The 18853-nt window shown below is 39.3% G+C and overlaps 1 protein-coding gene across 7 annotated transcripts in view; it reads right to left on the bottom strand.

Moving 5' to 3' along the window:
• Positions 1-18853, bottom strand: part of NOL4 (nucleolar protein 4) — a 189405-nt gene that overhangs the window by 104162 nt on the left and 66390 nt on the right. The window lies entirely within an intron of this gene.

Consider the following 18853-nt stretch of genomic DNA (forward strand, 5'->3'; position numbering starts at 1 on the left):
GTGCTTTTGCTGTTACACAGAGTTGAATATACATTGGAATTTATAGCACAAAACATGCTGGAGTTCAAGGAGTGTCAGGATGACAATCTTAGTGATATGAGTTAAGTTTAGACAGTTCTGTGAGTTCTGACAGTTAAAGGAGTTAGACTTGATGATTTTTATGTGTCTCTTTAAACTTGAGATATTCTATTTTTCTCATATTCTTATATTTACATTTAACACTATTAAAGAAGATAATTGATTTTTGTTTATTATTATGAATTTTGCTCTACAAGCTTGTGTCTTTGTGCTTAAGCTATTCAAATGGGCAAAGTATCATGCAGTAGTTTTCAGACAAAAAAAAATTTAGACCTCCAGAGTATTCATTGCTTTATTCTTTCAGTATTCATCACTTCAGTCAGAAAGCAGCATCTCCATGACACACTCTGCAGTCTGAATTTTTCAGCTGATTTTAAAAATCCAGGAAATCTAAGGTTTTTATTGTTTGAGCATTAAAGAAATTCAAATACTACCTTTAGTTAAGAAAGGAAAACTTAATCTAGATTAGCTTTATTGAAGCAACTTCTGCTTCATTGCTCATATATATGACATTATGGGAAATTATCAGTATGATAAAAGCTTTTGGTAGTGGTCATGGTTTCAAATGAAATTAATTTTAGAAGCTGCATCAAATTTCCTTCTTATTACTCTAAATCATGTCACTACAGTACTATGGATGACCCCCTGTGTATTTCTGTGTTTAAATGTGTTTAGGTCTGTTTTCAATGTAACAGGAAGTCTGGTTTTCAATTATTTAATACTTGGTCTTTTTAGAAATGTACAGCTTCTTTTCCCTATATATCAATTTAGCTTACTGTTGAGGAGAAAGACACTGACATTAAAAAAGTTGGAAATGAATGCAACAACACATAGCGAGATGACTGAAGTTTCTGTAAACAAACAATTTGGAAAGACCAAAACTGCCCCTTTCCCAAGCATGCCAGGCATGGTCTTCTATTTACAGCTCCCTGAATGGCTTTCACCAAATCACAGAATCATAGAATAGTGTGGCTTGGAAGGGACCTTAAAAATCCTCTAATTCTAACCCCTCTGCCATGAACAGCAATGCCTTCCACTGATACATGGGTCTCCTTGAGCTAGGTCTTATAAGCTCTTGGAGATCTGTATCACACCTGAGACAGCTCAGCCACCTCAGATGGCATAAAATCAGCAGGATGGCTTCTGTGGCAGTGTTGGAAACAGAAAAGTTTTAATAAAGACAAAATAACAAAGCTCTTTACAGAGAAAAACCAACCCAGGGTGACAGGTTCTTGCTCTTTGTAAAACACCTCACAAAAGCAATTAGTTCTTCCTGTTCTCTTCTTTTTCTAGTAAATTGCTTAGGTGGGACTTTTTGGCTTCTGTCCAATTGGCTATCCTTAAGTTTGAGGTGAAGTCTTCAAGGTCTTATTAGGTGTCTTTTTACCTAATTGAGGAGAGAAACTTCTAGGCTTTTTTCCATTTTTAGCAGAAAAAGGATAATTTTGTTACTCCATCAATAGGGGGCACATTCCTATATTCCACTAGACCAAGTGGCTGAATTCAAAGTCACCTCCACCCGAGGCCTTGAACACTTCCAGGGATGGGGCATCTGCATCAACTCTGGAACAACCTGTTCCAGTGCCTCACCACCCTGACAGGAAAGAATATCTTCCTAATATCTAATCTAAATGTACTCTTTTTCAGTTGAAAGCAATTTCCCCTTGTTCTGTCACAATATTAATTATGAATTAGGAGCAGGAGAAAACATTTTAAATACATTCTATCTTAAAGATCATGGTAAATAACAAAGTTTACATAAACCTTATTTGCTGATGATGTTTCTCATGGAGTTTCCATTTATGACAGACACATAGAGAAATCAAGATGAGGTAATACAAAAAGTTAGTGGCCTAGAAAAGTGACAAAAAAGCATCCCAGTTCTTTATCTTTTGAAACCTAAGGATAAATACTTGGTATAAGACCATGAAGATCAAGATTGAAAGTGAAGCAGCTTATGCTCTATTTGTTTGCATCTCTATAAAGAGGCAAGATGGATATGTTATCCCGCTCTGGCTTGACAGAGCATCATACTCAAGGAGCACCCAATATGGGAAAAGAATTGAAAATTCACATTTTCATTCTGGTTCAGTAGATATCAGTGTATTTGAAATAAATTAACTCATGTTACCCCATGGCTGCTGAATGACAACTGAGGAAGAGAATAAGGGGAAGCTAAAGAAAGTGCAAGCTGTAAAACAGATAGTTCACAAACTATCAGATACAAACTTTTAAGCACAGCTGATCTGTATCCAAATACCTGCATTGGTTCTTTGCTTTGCTATGAGGTGCACCTCTGGAAGACTTGAATGAGATGATACAGCAATAGCATTTCAAAAGGACATGAGGAAGAGTGTGAAGAAAACTTGATTTCTCCTTGAGTTTTCCACCTTGTTCCAAAGCACTGTTAAGCTGCATCAGCAGGTATAGAAAGAACAATTCTTTGGACCTGATAGATTCAACAGCTAGACTAGTTTCTAGAGGAGAATTATGTAATTCTCATTTAAATTGTTATTTTACATCACCAGAAGACAAGGCAGTTGACTGATTCAGAACAGCTGGCATTAGACTCAAAGAATGATATTAAGAAAATATTCCAAGGACATCTACCCTGAAGCGAACCACTTAGGCACTGCAGATAAGAAAGACAAACAAATGAATTTGAGACATGAGAGCATTACCTGGGCCAAAATCTCAGCTTACTCCGTCTGCTAGCTAATGCTCACAGATAGATATCAATGTTAAGGAATATCTTGTAGGGACAGAAGGGGGATAGTGCCATCAAACTGACCTAAGAGTACTCACCATGGAGGAGGAATGGGAGCGGGAAAGGGATATCACATCCGTAGTGTATCCTCTAAAACAGAAATGCCAACAAGTCTAACGTCCCCTATGCAAGACCAAATAGATGAGGATAATGTTGATGATTATTGCTACCAGCCTGGTCCCATCCATGCAGTGCAGCAGAGGGATGTGGGGGGGGTTATTGTTAGTTCCCACCCATGCATCGCTTCTGAAACTCCCACCAGTAAACACGACTCAGGAAGACTGCTCCCCACCAACGTTCGCATTACATAAAGGCTTTGATTATATCAAAATGAGAATGGCAACATTTTTGCCCTGCACCTCAGGCTTACAGATTTTCAGTAACAGCAAAGTCCCTTTGATTTTGGTTTTGTTTTTTTTTTAATTTTTGTTCACATTTCCTGCCCCCAAATCACTAAAAGGTCATGGATACACAGAGAATCACTTGCTAACGCCAGTGCCCTGGGGTGGTGGTTCCTCATGAGAAGGCTGGATGTGTGCTTCTGGTTTGCTTTTGCAGAGCTGGTACACTGGTTTGACATTGCCAGTAGGCACATCTTGCAGGGCTGCCTGCAACACCTGCGTCTCCACTGAGCTCTGCCTCCGAGACATGTAGGAGTGTGTCACTCTCTGCACAAAGAGGGAGATGAGGGTGGGCACAAGCAGCTCCAGCTGCAGCACAGTGCAACCCCTGAGGAACACACCTAAGCACTTCAGTGCCTCTTTGGAAGAGGCAGGCACATGCAGTCCAGGCAGTGACCCCTCACAGTTTACTTTTTCTTTTAATGAGCATCACCAAACAGAGATAGGGTTTTTGTTTTAGAGAGATTGCTCTTGCCATCTGAGAAAGGTAAAAGAAAGTCAGCGTGTCAGCGGTATGCAAGAGGGGAAATAACTAGAGAATAAAAGGGACTGAAATGAAGAGCCAAGGACCTGCCTATTCATTGTCCTCAAGTAGTTTTTCTTCTAGTTGGTTGGTTAGTCTGGGTTTTTTTTAGAATTTCTGTTTAACATATGTACACATATCTGCATTAGCAATTACATGCTCCTGCTTGTATCAGGTCACCATTACGGCAGCATTGTACCCATGCATGAGTACCCAAAAAACCCCTGGCCTAGGATGTTACTGCTGGATCAAGCAGGACAAGAGAGAAAATACATGGATTTAAAGCAATATTATCCCTTCCATTCTCCAGACAAGAACCAAGACCAAAAAATCAAGAGATCTGAGCAGGACAAAGAGTACTAGAAAAGAAATGCAAACCCTTTGAACCCTTGAACCTGCATCTCCCCCTCTCATGACCAGAGCAGGCATTGCACACTGGTCACTTCCATAATGCTCTTTTTCTGCTAAGCTATTTTTTTTCTACCACACCAACAAGGGTAGTATTTTCAGAGGTGCATTTATTTCTTTGCGTAACTACTGGTGCATCTAATAACATAGTCTCCATTAAAAAAAAAAAAAGAGTTGCAAATTGTCAGCAGTAACAGACTAAAAAGCCTCAGGATGGTTGAATTGAGCATGTTAGCACAAAATAATCAGATGCCTTTCAGTAAAGAATTCCACTTCACTGATGACAAAAAGTGTATTAAGCAATAAGAAGAGGTAAAAACAAAGATTTAATTCATACTCAGTATTTATGTTGCTTCATGAGTATAATTATGACAATGTAAACCAAAAATCAAACAGCAGGTTTGCAATACAGTAGGCAACTGAACACTGCCTTTTCTTCCTGTCTTGCTACATTTTCTCTGATGCTGTGCTAGGTGAAGGGAATCCCCTCACTTACTTTATCTGCAGGACTTTGATACTATGCAGTGTATTCCATCAAGTATTTGACAGCTAGATGTGATGTCTGGAAATCTAAAAACAAGAACAAATAATCACAGTGGGTCAAGCAAAGATTCATCTGGTCAAATATCTCAATTTTAAGCAGATGTCGGGCAGAAGACCATACAAATGGCAAAATATGATTATTTTTCTCTTACTGCATCCTTGCAGCTTTCAGCAATCAATGCTTTATCATCTTCTCTGAGGGAAGATTTTAAAAAATATATTGAACAGCCATCAGTTGATCAATGCTTTAGGACTATGTCCACTTCAGGGTTTTATTGCTTCTGAACATTCTGTGACACTAATACCTCAACTTAGTGATGCCTGTGTGCAAAAATGCCTTTTGATTTTTATGATCTCACTGCTTGATCATTTTATTGTGACCCAATTTTTACATTATGAGAAACAGTACAGAATAATACCATGTTTACCACTACACACCACTTACAACTGTACAAACCTCTGCCATACCATTCCCTCAGGCATACTTTTCCCTAAAATGAAATGTCCAGGATTTTATTTAATATCTATTAATTTCACAGCTCTTTCTTTTATACACCTTCTTCATAGTGTCTTCTCTAGGCCTAGAGCATTTTGTGATAGTATTTGTTTTATAACATCAGTTTTCAAGGTGTGATAATGCAATTAAGTTCAAGGAAGCACACTGAATGTAACATGATAATGAATTCATATTCCGTATGCAAATTTTTTGCAGTGTTTAAAAAGAGTTTTAAGAAGCAGAGAAGATATTTAGCTAACATTTCTCCCTAATTGTACAAATATGAGATCAATTTACATATAAAAGATTAACAAGCTGTAGATTGAGAAGTCCAAAACTGCTACTCTTCCATAAAAAGCTACCAAACTCTTCTGCAGAAGAACATACAAGCTGTCTTTAAAGTTCACATCAGTGGCTCTGATGAACTGGACTCATACTACAGACTGTCAGGATACACAGATATACATTTCCAGCTAAGAAATCCTACACAGGAATACAGCAAAATTTAAACTCTTCAAACTCTTCCCTCCTCTGTTTAGCACACACCTCTAAGAAATATCAAAGAACACATCACAGATTACCTCAGCTTTTGTATAGTAAATAAGGATAAGTCTTTAAGAAAGTTTATTCCCAAACAATATGGAGTGTGTAAAAACCTGAAATTACACATGCAAGCAGGTAGGAAGCCAAAACTGTCCAGCCAGTAAATGATAATATATTAAAAAGAGGATGCATCCTAACTCTGTCTTCATATTATAGATTATACAGTTAAGGCTTTAAAATTTAATAGTATGAAAAGATATTGTCAGTCATGCACTGGTTACTATTCTAGAAGATCCCCAGGAGATGGTATTTATTTAGGTGGAAAACTATTTCTGTGGATAGCCTCCTGGGAGATCCAGTACATCTCTTCCTGAGCCTCCCGAGGGGACAGCAGTCAGACAACCACATTTCAGCATCCTGCAGTACAACACAAACAACATAATGCAGGACATTCACTGAGGACAAGCAGACAGCCACTGTCAGTGGCTCATTAGGCTGTCACAGCAAGTAAAGGCTTCACACAGGGATATTAGTATTCCAGTCACTGAATCTACAGTATATAGAAAAGTTCTCTCTTCCCTTCACATATTTGTATGTATATTACTCTATACCAGAGGGAAACCCTTTCCAAGGCTTTCTTTCACCCAACTTGCAGCACACAAACCCAGGTCCTGTCTCCAAGCCACAGGCCTGAGGCTATTTAATTTATAGACACTAGCCTTAAGTGAAATACACAGTATGTCGATTTGGTCAATAAAACCAGCACCAATTATGGCCTTTTCCAGCATAGCGTCCATATCCAGTTCACTGTATCTCTGGTATTTAAGAAATGCATTCTATATGAACACAGCGTCCAATTTAGGTTGCCTAAGTTTCTGATTTCACAGATTAAATGAAAAGAACTTCAGAAACCTGAATTACTTGTCCATAAGTTTCACTTTCATAATATCAAATGCCCCAAATTAGAAGCCCAAGATTCTAAAAATTACTAAAGAAATAATTTATGAATAGGTATAAGTAAATCCCCAAATCTGCAGTGTTTAGCAAAATTGATTTTTGCATTTTGTTTAAGTGTTTCATTGGGTCTTGCTTGAATGAGCATTTCTGCTTACAGCTCTCCTAAAAATCAACTACATTTTCTGGAGAACTGAAATTAAAAAATGAAAAATAAATAAATAAATAAATGGATAAACAAAACAAAAAAAGGTCTTGTTAATTTAGTCAAACTTGTTGGCAACAAACAAGAGGAGCTAGAAGCCATTGTACAGGAGGAACAACTGGAGCTTGATGATGGTGATGATACAGCTGAATGGTTTGGGGTAAGAATGAGGGGGAAGGCCAGCAAGGCAGGTGTGATGGTGGGAGTCTGTTCTAGACCACCCAAACAAGATGAAGAGGCAGATGAAATATTCTAAGAGCATATGAGAGAAGTCTCATTATCAGTATGTGTTGTTCTCCTGAGGACCTTAGATGTACCAGATGTCTGAGAGAAATACAACATAGCAGGGACAAGACAGTCTAGGAGGTTCCTGGAAAATCTAGAATAAAACTCCCTGACAGAGCTGGTGATTGAGCCAGTTGGGGAAAATGCCCAGCTGGACCTGTTGTTTGTGAACAGAGAAGGACTGCTGGGTGCTTGATGGCTAGAGGCCATCTTGGGCATAACAATCAAAAAATTATAGTTTTAGTTGGAGAAGTAAGGAGAGATGCTAGCAGAACTAACACTTTGAATTCAGAGGGCAGACTTTAGCCTGTTCAGGAGACTGATGGACAGCATCCCTTGGGAGGCAGTCCTGAAGGATAAAGGCTGGACCTTCTTCAAGAGGGAAATGCTAAAGACACAGGAGCAGGCTGTCCTCATGTGCCATAAAATAAGCTCGTGGGAAAGAAGACCTGCCTGACTGTACAGAGCTATTTAGCTGGAACTCAGGGGGGAAAAGGGGAGTTTATGACCTTTGGAAGAAGAGATAGGCAACTCAGAATGGCTACAAATATGTCATGAGGCTGTAGGAGAAAATTAAAAGGGCCAAAGCCAAACCACTCAGATACACACATGGAGACAGATAAAATCCACCCAAAGATTCTGAGGAAGCCATCAGAAGTGCTAAGCAAGCGGCCTTCCATCATTTACCAGTGGCCCTGGCTAATCACAGAGATTCCAGGTGACTGGAGGTTGGCCAATGTGACACCCATCTACAAGAAGGGCCAGAAAGAGGATCTGGGGAACTACTGACCTGTCAGTCTGACCTCAGAGCCATGGAAGGTCATGGAGCAGATAATGGCACAGAACATACAGAGCAACCAAGGGATCAGACTCAGTCAGCATGGATTAAGGAAAGGCAGGTGCTGTTTCAATGACAAAATATCTTTCAATGATAATGTGACGTGCTTACTGGATGAGGAAAAGGCTGTGGATGCTGTTTACCTGGACTTCAGGTAAATCTTTCAATCCTGGCTCCCACAGCATTCTTGCAGAAAATCTGTCTGCTCATGGCTTGGATGGGTACACAGTTCACAGTGTGAAAAACTGGCTTCGTGGCCAGAAAGCCTAGAGAGTGGTGGTAAGGGAGATACATCTCTGTGGCAACCAGTCACTAGTGATGTTCCCAAGGACTCAGTACTGAGGCCAGTCCTGTTTATTTGGACAAGGGGATCAAGTGCTCTGTCAGTACGTTCACAGACTACACCAAGTTGGGTGGGAGTGTTGATCTGCTGGAGGGCAGGGAGACTCTGCATGAGGATCTGGACAGGCTGGATCAATAGGCTGATGCCAGTGGTGTGAGGTTCAACAAGGCCAGCCACAGGCTGGGGGAAGGGTGGGTGGAAAGTGGCTCAGAGGAAAAGGAGCTGGGGGAGCTGGTGTGCGCCCAGGTGGCCAAGAAGGCCAGTGGCATCCTGGCCTGTGTCAGCAATAGTGTGGTCCAGCAGGACCAGGAGAGCAATTGTGCCTCTGTACTCAGCACTGGAGGGGCCACACCTCAAGTGCTAAGTCCCATTTTGGGCATCTCACTCCCAGAAAGACATTGAGGTGTTGGAGTGACTCCAGAGAAAGGCAACAGATCTGGTGAAGAGTCTGGAGCACAAATCCTGTGAGGAGTAGCTGAGACAGCTGGGGTGGTTTAGCCTGGAGAAAAGGAGCGTTATCACTCTCTACAAGAAAGGAGGTTGTAGCCATGTGGGGGTCAGTCTTTTCTTCCAGGTAATAAATGACAGGACAAGAGGAAACAGCCTCAGGTTGTGTGATGGGAGTTACAGAGGAAAAATTTCTTCACAGAAAAGGTTGCCAAGCATTGGAACAGGCTGCCCAAGGAAATGGTTGAGTATTTTAAAAAAAATATAGATATGGCACTGAGGGACACGGTTTAGTGGTGGACTTGGCAGTGCTGGGTTAGTGTTGGACTCAATGCTCTTTTCTAACAAATTTTGTGATTCTGTATCTGCCAGCTTGAGAAAGGGTAGGGTTTCTTGCAGTGAGCAGAATTCCTCTCATTTACTTCTAATGCCTTTGTTTCTGGCATTAAAAACAAATGAGAGGAATTCTGTTCACTGCAAGAAACGCTACCCTTTCTGGCAGAGGTCCCAGCCTGAGATAGCAGTGAGCATAGCAAGTGCTAATGAACTGCTATTTGACTCCTCATCCTCTTCTTGCAGGGAAAGGAAGCCAGAGGATGGAAATTTGCCCCATTCTACCCAGGAGAAAAAGGATAATAAGGTGCATTTTCCTAGTCCAAATATTCTTTTTTCCCCCCAAACCCATTACTTGCATAAACAAAAATTAAACTGTGAAGGCGTTCACAATACTGCTGACATAGACACAGGGAATAAAGCTTTGGAGAGATTAATCACCAGCCCTGGAGAAAGAATAGCTAGGAATTCAAACATCTGGAGAAAATGCCATGCTGGCTCCACCCTTTCTGCCATATAATTCCATTTAAACACTACATTTTAGAGCTAAGAAGAAAAATGTTCCCATTAGATTTGCTACATTGAGACCCTGTAAGTAATGCCCCATTAGCCTCACATAGCTTACATCTGCTTTTACTTAAACATGAAAAACATAATAGCCCATGCTCATGATATATCTTGTATCTTTTCTGTCCCTCATACTAATCATTTTTAAGCATTCCTTCCTCTCAAGTATGGGATGTTCAAGAGGAAAGCCAGATAGTCACATTATTTCGCCTGTTGCCCCGCACTTTAGGAACAGCTTGGGGCTGTACAGAAGTTACAGTCATCACGAAGTCTATATGTGGACCTAGCACCAGAAGAGTTTCTGGGGACTATTAGGAGAGAGATGATGATGATAACATTAATAACAGTAACAACAATTATAATTATCTCTAATTTTCAAGTAGATGAAAACAGATAAAATAATTTTTCTTCCAGGAGCTATGAGGTTGTGAATAGATGCTAATGAATAGGACAGACAAATGGCTGGAGAATGCACCCTTTTCCCAGCTACTCTGGCTGTATCTGCTTTGCTCGAACCAGCTTCACTGAAAAGATTTCTTTGGAGTCTTGAGTACCCTTCCCCTGAACCCCTAGAAAGGGCTTTCTCCAAAAGTCCAATGAAGAAAGCAAGGATATTCTTAAAAGAACTAATTTCACTGGTCTTTCTTAAGGAAAGTTTTGCCCTCTTCATGTGGCATTTCCTCTTTAAACTGAAGATGGAGAGAAATTAAATATTTCCACAAAGTGCAATAAGTGAGAACTATATTGGGCATGACTTATGTACACAGTGGACATTTACACTCAGGTTTATGGAAAACATTAGTTAATCATTTACACTGAGTTATTCTGCTATCACACTAACAATTTCCTCTCCTATTAAAGAGGTGTACTGATACTAAGGACTCTGACTAGTAAGAGGCAGATCTGGATACCTTAATAAATATTAAGGTTGACAGATGCATCCATCAGATTTTTTTCCCAGTATAATAAATAGTCTGAAAAAGAGACACACTTTGTAGATTTTCTTTTATCTTAGTTATCAGCCATAAGCTACTGACTTCACACACAGAACTAACTGAAGTCTACATTGTCACAACCCTCATCTCTCAGTGAGTGAGGAAAACTATTCCCAAGGTAAGAGACAGCATTAGACTAAGATCTGGGGGAGTACAGCAGTCACAATACAATCAGAAAACAATATTTCACTACAAGACCCAATACTCACACAATACACAATAAACATTTCCACTAAAATGTATTCCAGTTAAACAAAGCACCACCTAATACAGTTAAGTACACACCAGGAAAGTTTTACAAATGTTCTGAATCAGGCCTTGTTTGTATCCTTTGCAACTGCTTTTGTGACACTGGCTGTGATACCACCTTTTTTCACAAAAAAAAAAGCAAAAAAAACCTTGCCAGACACCAAACAGGAAGCACCATAAGATGAGATCTGAGGAGCCTTACACTTCTTCTGAAACTCACAGGCCACTGTTTCATGACTTGTTAGGCCACGACAAAAAGGATGTAAAAGCATTTTGCTGAGTAGGAACAGTCATGTTTAACCATTAGCTAGGTCTCAAAGGGATCTTCTCATGCCCCAGCTTGAATCCCTAAAAACTCTATGTAAGGAGCTCATGAATCACTGGGAACTGCAATTTACCAATTTTGTTTGGTTTTGGTTTTTGTGTTTGTTTTGACCAAGAAGTATTTATCACCTGATGGGGAAGTCACTGTAAAAAAGTCCTTAATGTTACTTTTTATCCCTTTTGTCCCACTGAGTACATTCCTGTTTCTTTTTTACACCTGTTCTTGTGATTAATAAGTAGACCTAAAGAAAAGGCAGTAAAATCTACTCCCGCTTGCTGTTAGAAATTTACAAGGTATCATACTATGGTCACATAAAAGAAGGTTTGAAGATTGATTTATTTTCCCAGAAATAAAAAAAAATCCTCAAAGGCATATAGAATTCAATAAAGTCATAAGAAGCCACTAATTGTAGAACAATTTCATTAAAACATTGTTTGTTTCAAGGTTAATCGCTAAGAAATATATTCTATCCAGTGAATTACATTTTAATATACTTATTTGTGTGAATACAGTTGGCAATTTTCTCAGTCACCCTTCAATTGTTTTACATTTCAACTCTTCCCTACTTCAGTTAAATATGACTTAATTAAAAACAACTCTAAGGGGTTAAAATTCATATAATTTAAATTATTCACCTCACAAAGCAAACCATATTTAATAAGAAGCATTGTCTTTTGGATGAAACATTTTTAATACTTGCAGAAATAATTGATGTTGGTGGAATTTTGATATCAGTAGACCTCTAGTGGCTATTACAGTAATTGGTGGTTACATTATGTTTTTAAATACAAATATGCTCTTCAGAAAACAAAACAAGTAGAAGTCCACAAAAGAAAAATTGCAACAAAATGTTATTAGTTATTAACCCATAGTAAATGCCTGCATAATTTCACAACTCTTACACAGTGAGTAGACAGAGACCTGGTTCTCATTGATTTTTAAGAAAATGACACAGCTAAATACCTTTGCAAATTTACTTATCAAAATCCAATTCTGAATCAGCAGTGGATGTTTGAAAATTTTCTGAGATTAATACATAAATATTTGCCAAAAATTCTGAGGGACCTATTCATAAATTAAGTCTTAAAAGGAACAGGGAAGTTCTCCATGGCTCCCCAGCCAGGGCATGAGTCCTCACTCTGCCCACACACCCTGATTAGAGACCTGCAAGTCAGAACTGGTCTGCACAGGGCTTGAGACCTGCCCCAGTCTGGACTGGGAACTGTGGGACAGGAGGACATTGTCACATGCTGTAGCTAGCCATGGCTCCAAACTAGAGAGCCAGACACTGTCATATGTAGAGCCAGACATTGTCAGTATTTAGTAAAATATCCTTTGTAATGATTTTTTTTATTAATTTTGACTAAACTGTCATATTGCAGTGCCTATCAGCAAGTGTAAAATAGATAGGATCCCCTGTGGTGATTTAGTAAAGGAACCAGTAAAGGGCAAGTCTCAATGACCTTTGAAAAATCAGTCTACATTAACTTAATGCAATCTCAAAGACATGGATTTGATGGCTGAATAAGGGACACTCAGCTGTAAAATTAACTTTTGCTCATTTAATTTGCTTATTTAAAGTTTTTGTCATGATATTACATTCCCCTATATTATCTAAAATGCAGTTCAGGAGCTGGGGTATAGATTTACAGTTTTTATCTTTCCCACACTCCTCAATATGAAAGAGTCAGATTTTCCACCAAATCCAGAAAGGCAAAGAGGACAATCTATATGAATATATCTGAATATTAGCCATCTTATCCTTCCTGCCCATGTGACTAGTTAAAAGGCTTTTGTGATATTTATGCCTAACAAACACTTAATGGCTTTTACAGATGGTATTAACTATCTCTTTCTCTCAGGGAATCAAGGGCGTTTATCTCCTAAGAAGAAACACTTAGACTCATACAGTGTTAGTAAGAAAGCAGTATTAAAATCAAATTCTCATTGCCTGAGGGCCTCCCACTTGCCCATTTAAGAGACTTCACTTTAGTTAGTTTTCTCGTACTATTTCTTTCAGATATACTTCAGATTCAGAGTAGCTGTCTCCCTCACATAGCAGTACAACTTCACACTAAATCAAAAAAAATCTAAGTCAAAATTGTACAACACATTTCTGTGTGGTCTCCTTTATTTGCTGGAGAAAAAAGAATAAATCGGATGTGCAATCTGAAAAGATGATTCTTATTTAAAAGACAATTGTGTCCACCTGTACATAAAATCTACTGGCTTCTGATGGACCTTTGTGTCAAGGCGACTTTCACAATGTAAAATTGTCACAAAAACATAATTTTGCACCAAGTGTGTAGATTTAGAACATAAGAAGTATATAGAAAATATCTTCTATTCATAACTTTGCACATATTTGTGTACACTAAGACAGAAAATGCAACACCGTCATAAAGGTGAACCTTTAACATGCAATAGGGTTTTTTAAAAGAATGGAAAGCCTACTTAACCAAAGGCAGATTATTTGTATGAAAGAAACAAACACTGTGGAAACAAGTCCAAAGAGATATGAACACACACAGGGAAATGCAGTAACGTAAAATATGTGTGCCAGTGTAAAAATCTCTCCCCTCAAGGAATATCTTCCAGCACATACTCATTGAATTTATTCTTGACTGATTATCATAGGCTGGGCAGTTCAAAAAGAATGAGTTTAAAACATTTGCAGCTAAGCATTCATATTTTCAAAGAGGTCAGCAGAAAATCTCTTGGCAGTCTATGTCCAATAGTTGTCTATTCAGATAGGATGATTGCTTTTCACTATCAAATCAACTCTTTTCCTAAGGATGTAGCCAAATTTGTTAATGATAAGTTTAGCTGAGCAACCTGTGCACCTGTATATTCTTTAACCTCTATTAAAACAGTATGTTCTTTTCTCCTCCAAACCCAGGAAGTATATTGTACATAAATGAGAGGTGCAGAGGATTCTTGACATGTCCTGCCAAGAGAAACACAGAATCAATCATTTAATCAGCTAAAATTCCTATTCTTACCCTACTCCTCCCAAGCTTTCTCAGAGCCAGAAGCTGAGGAGAGCCAGCCTTCCTGTACAACCTTCAGCTCTTCCTGTGTGTTCTTGGTTACAGTCTCTTTGGAAGCAGAGCAGTGAGAGCCCACACAATAGGGAACAGCTTCATTCAACTGTGCAACTAAGCATGTGCCTCCACCTCAGTGAGAAGTCAACAGGTAGTGGCAAACTCTATGGAAAGGGATAAAGTTTGAGCCCACTTCCACTTGTGTTTGAATTAGTCCTGAAATAGAACAAGGGTCAGTGTCAGCAGCTCCCATTTGGAGATAATAAGGAAAGGCTGTGTTTTTTGAGGCATTTTTCTGCACTCAGCTGATCCTGAGGGGACTCCAGCCCAAGGCAGACCCTGCAGCAAACTGAAAATTTGGAATCAGAGTAACTGGTGAAACCAATCAATATTATCTCTGCTACTAAAGTCCTCTCCATGTTTCAGGGTTCATCAGTACTTTTCAACTCATTTAAAACTCATTTTGGCTAAAGAGGTGCATGTGCAACCTATAAGGCCCCAACACTGGCTAATAAAGACCTAGAACCAGGGCTCAAGCTTAAACTACTTTTTTTTAAACAAAGGCTTTAAAAGTGTTCATTGATGGCCATATTTATAGCAAAGAACAAAGGAACCCACTGGCTCTTTCTGTACGTGCCAAAGCTTGCCTGCACCAGATCCATACAGCTATAAGGAGAAACCTGAAAACAAGGCCTCAGCCCAACCTTGGCAACCTTAGCAACTCACAGCTTTCCTATGGCTTTTTATGTAATCATGTCATGCAGTCAGAGAGCTCTTACCAGAGAGGAAGCTTCTAGCCTACCCTTCCTGCACAAATGTGTCACCAACAGTGCCTGTCACACTTCAGGCTGAGCTGCAGCAGGCAGAAAAAAAGGCTCCTACTTCAGATACCTTTGGCCAATCCATATGTTCTACTCATCCTTATATTTGGCATGTTTAGGGAATCTAATTTAGAGTAGTAAAGACTATCTCACAAGATGTAGGTGGATCTTAAAATATCTTCCAGATTTCTGTCTTAGTGTAAAAGCTGTTCCTCTTTAATATCAAAGGAGTGTATTTTTTGAAAGAAAAAAAAATACAAATATATTCAGTGCTGAATCAGCATGAACATCAGGAGAAAAAAAAACAAAACAAATACGAACAATTTTCAGTGTTCCATGCTCCCCTTCCAAAAACTGGTCACATTTCATTAAGGTGTTGTTCAGATTTAAGGTGGAATTTTTCCCATGAATTCTACAACTTATTCCCAACAGAGCTTGTAGCTGCCAGAAATCCTCCATCATGTCTCTTCACTCTCATGAAAGGAATATGACAGTAATGTCCTTCCTCCTCTTAACTCATTCACCAGAGTTCCAGGTTACAGCCATCAATAAATTCCAGCATCACCAAACTGGAAACTGAATTTATTAAACCACATGGTTTGGACTTTTCTGTTTTATTTCAGAGGGTGCAAGGTATGTTCTGGCCTTCAATCATTCTGCTTCTTAAGTCATGATGCAACTTCTGATATGTCCAGCTTCTAAATAGCACATATACTGCTGTGATGCAAAGCAACAAACATTCTTCATCTGTCCAAGTCCCTTCCTCTGTCAAAAGACCCATCTTGTCTTGCCTCATTTCCACAGCTCCACTAGCCTTCTGATGTATCTAGGGAGATGGGAGAGTAACCTCCCTGAGCTCTGGAATCTCTGCTAATAGCTCTAAACCTTCTGGATTAATGATGCTCTGAGTCACTCGAAAAAGATGTCACTCTTGTTGTATGGATGAGTACATTTAACAAAGACAGTAATATTCCTCCAATTGTTCCCAATTAAAAAAGCTTCCTTTAGTACTACTACTTTGAACAATAAAACTACTGAATCAGACCTTCAGTTTAAATGCATAGGCAAAAAACTCTAAGATTGCTTTAGAAAGATACTCCACATGCAGAGGGTGGGTGGAAGAGGTGACAGCATCTCTTTTGGAACACAGACAATATAATAAGGCACACCACTTATGCCATGTTACTGACTTGCTGGTATACTAAAACAGATTTTGTTATACTGAAATGACACAGGTGTTTACCACAAATATCTGTGTGGGTTCTTCACCATTTGAAGATGAAAATGGATAGTGAGTGGACATCAATAGGTTTCCTCTATTTCCACTGCACTTTGGACTGATATATTGTGTTAATAATTAATAAAGTTAAGATAGTATTTTTCGTGCTTACAGAGATGCACTGACAACTATCAACTGTCACAGAACTGTCAGTACTGTAAACAGAAAATAACTGCTCTTTTTAAAAAAGGTTAGGACCTCATTTTCTATAAACACTGAGAGTATGATGCAGCACATCCAAATTTGCCTGCACTGGTGTTTTCCTTTTACTGACAAGTAATACTCTTTTAAACAGCTTCTTCAGGGAGTAACTAGAAGAGAGCTAGCAAAACTTCACCAAGAGCAGTGGTTTAAAAGGCACCAATGGCAGAAGAGTTCTCCCTCTCCTGCTGCCTCTCTGCAGGATTCAAAGGTCTGACTACCACTTATGCCTCTGCCAAGGTCATCACTGTTGACTCTCGTCCTGTCCAAAAGACAACTTTTTGGAAAACTGCTCTTCCTTGCTGCTAAAGCTGACTTTCCCATCTCATACTCAGAATCCAAGCCAGAAACAATCATGAAGATAGGTTACCTTTCCATTTGGTCTACCGTGGTCCATTCTCCTCAAAGGACAAGCCTTTAAAACATAGCACCCTTTCCTTTGCTACCATTCTCCTTTCCCATGACATAGTTTCAGCTGGGAAATAAGCAAACATGAAGTATTGAAGAGAAGTATTTCAGATTTCCTTGGACTGAGAACTAAGAAGAACTTATTACAAGAACTATTTCTCTCCTGCTAAAATCCACACCTTCCAGACAAAAAAGGCCTCAGCATTCTTCCCCAACAACTACATGAACCTGTGAAAAAAATTGCTCCTTATCACCTGACACCAGTGCACAAAGCTTTTTACACCAGAATTCATTTCCTTCTCAAACTGTCTTGATGTTTAAATGATAGCATGGGAAAAAAGCCTTTTAACAACAAAGGCAGACAAATGAAAGGTGGTAGGAGGAAGGAAACACCTCCTGATCATATTCCAGTAACAAGAATATCCAGCTTTAAATTATTCAACCCACTCTTCAATTTTGGGACCTTTCATGATGCTGCCACCTTATTGGCTGCCCAGACAGGCATAGCAGGAAAAAAAAATTCCACCTGAAATGGTCCAGAAGTCTTCTTCTTTTCTGACAGAGGTTTTATAAGCTGGAGTGTATGTGTTCTCTCCTTGATTAGTACAATCAGAGAAATAAAGGATGGTTTGAGTTGGAACAGACATTGAGACCAGCCTCGTTTTTCAACCCCCTGCATGAGCATGAACACTGTCAACTAGACCAGATTGCTCAAAGCTCCATCCAATGTGGCCCTGAATGTTTCAGGGATAGGGCATTCACAATTTCTCTGGACAACTTACTCCAACCCTTCACTGCCTTCATCATAAAGAAAAAAAGTCTTCTTTATGTCCAATCTAAAACTTATCCTCCTCTAGATTAAAACCATTATCCATTGTCCTGTCACTGTAGGCCTTGGAAAAAAGTCTCTCTCTCTTTCTTATATGCCATCTTTAAATATTGAAAGGCTCCATTAAGATCTTTCCAGAGTCTTTTCTTCTCCAGGACAACCCCAGCTCTCTCAGCTTGTCCTCACAGAAGAATTGTTCTATCCCTATGACAATTCTTGTGGCCTTCCTTTGGAGCAAATCTAACAAGCACTCATCTTACTGAGGATCCTGGAGCTGCACACAGCACTCCAGGTGGATTGTCACACAAGTCTTCTCCACTCAGTCTCTGACCTGGCTACAAAGCACCACTGCAAATGGCTCTGAGAGGAAGCCCCTAAGATTGCACTGTCCTGTAACAGAAGAACACTTTGAAGGATGGACAGAGCTTCATTATGGATTCATATTTATTTTTGCATGAACATATATATACACACACATACATATATATGTATCTATGGAAGCTACTTGTACAAGAGACAGCCATCCAAATTTATTTTTGTTGTTGCATCCCTGGAGGAAGAATGTACTGTTGAACTGTTTTAGCTACTGCTGTCCATCAGATAAAACCTGTAATATTCTAATAGGAGCTACAGATACTGACATCTGCTGTTTCTTACTGCTGCCTCTGCTGAATAGATAAAAACAAGCTGGCACAGCTTGTTTTGGTATAGATGGCACATGCTTTGTGATACATTTGAAACACATTCGAACAAAACCTTTTCCATGCACACCAAAACAAGAAAGCAAGACATGCCATCACAGGAAAGTGTTCTTCAAGTACATAAACAACAAGGGGAAACAGAAGGAAAATACTGGCCCTCTGTTAAACAGGAAAGGTGGATTAGTTACCAATGATGCTGCAACAACCAGGGTTCTCAAGACTTTCCTCACCTCTCTCTTTACCTGCACTTGTGGGCCTGGCCTTGGGAAA

Source organism: Passer domesticus, chromosome 1 (genome assembly GCF_036417665.1).
Source record: "Passer domesticus isolate bPasDom1 chromosome 1, bPasDom1.hap1, whole genome shotgun sequence".
NCBI classification, from domain to species: domain Eukaryota; kingdom Metazoa; phylum Chordata; class Aves; order Passeriformes; family Passeridae; genus Passer; species Passer domesticus.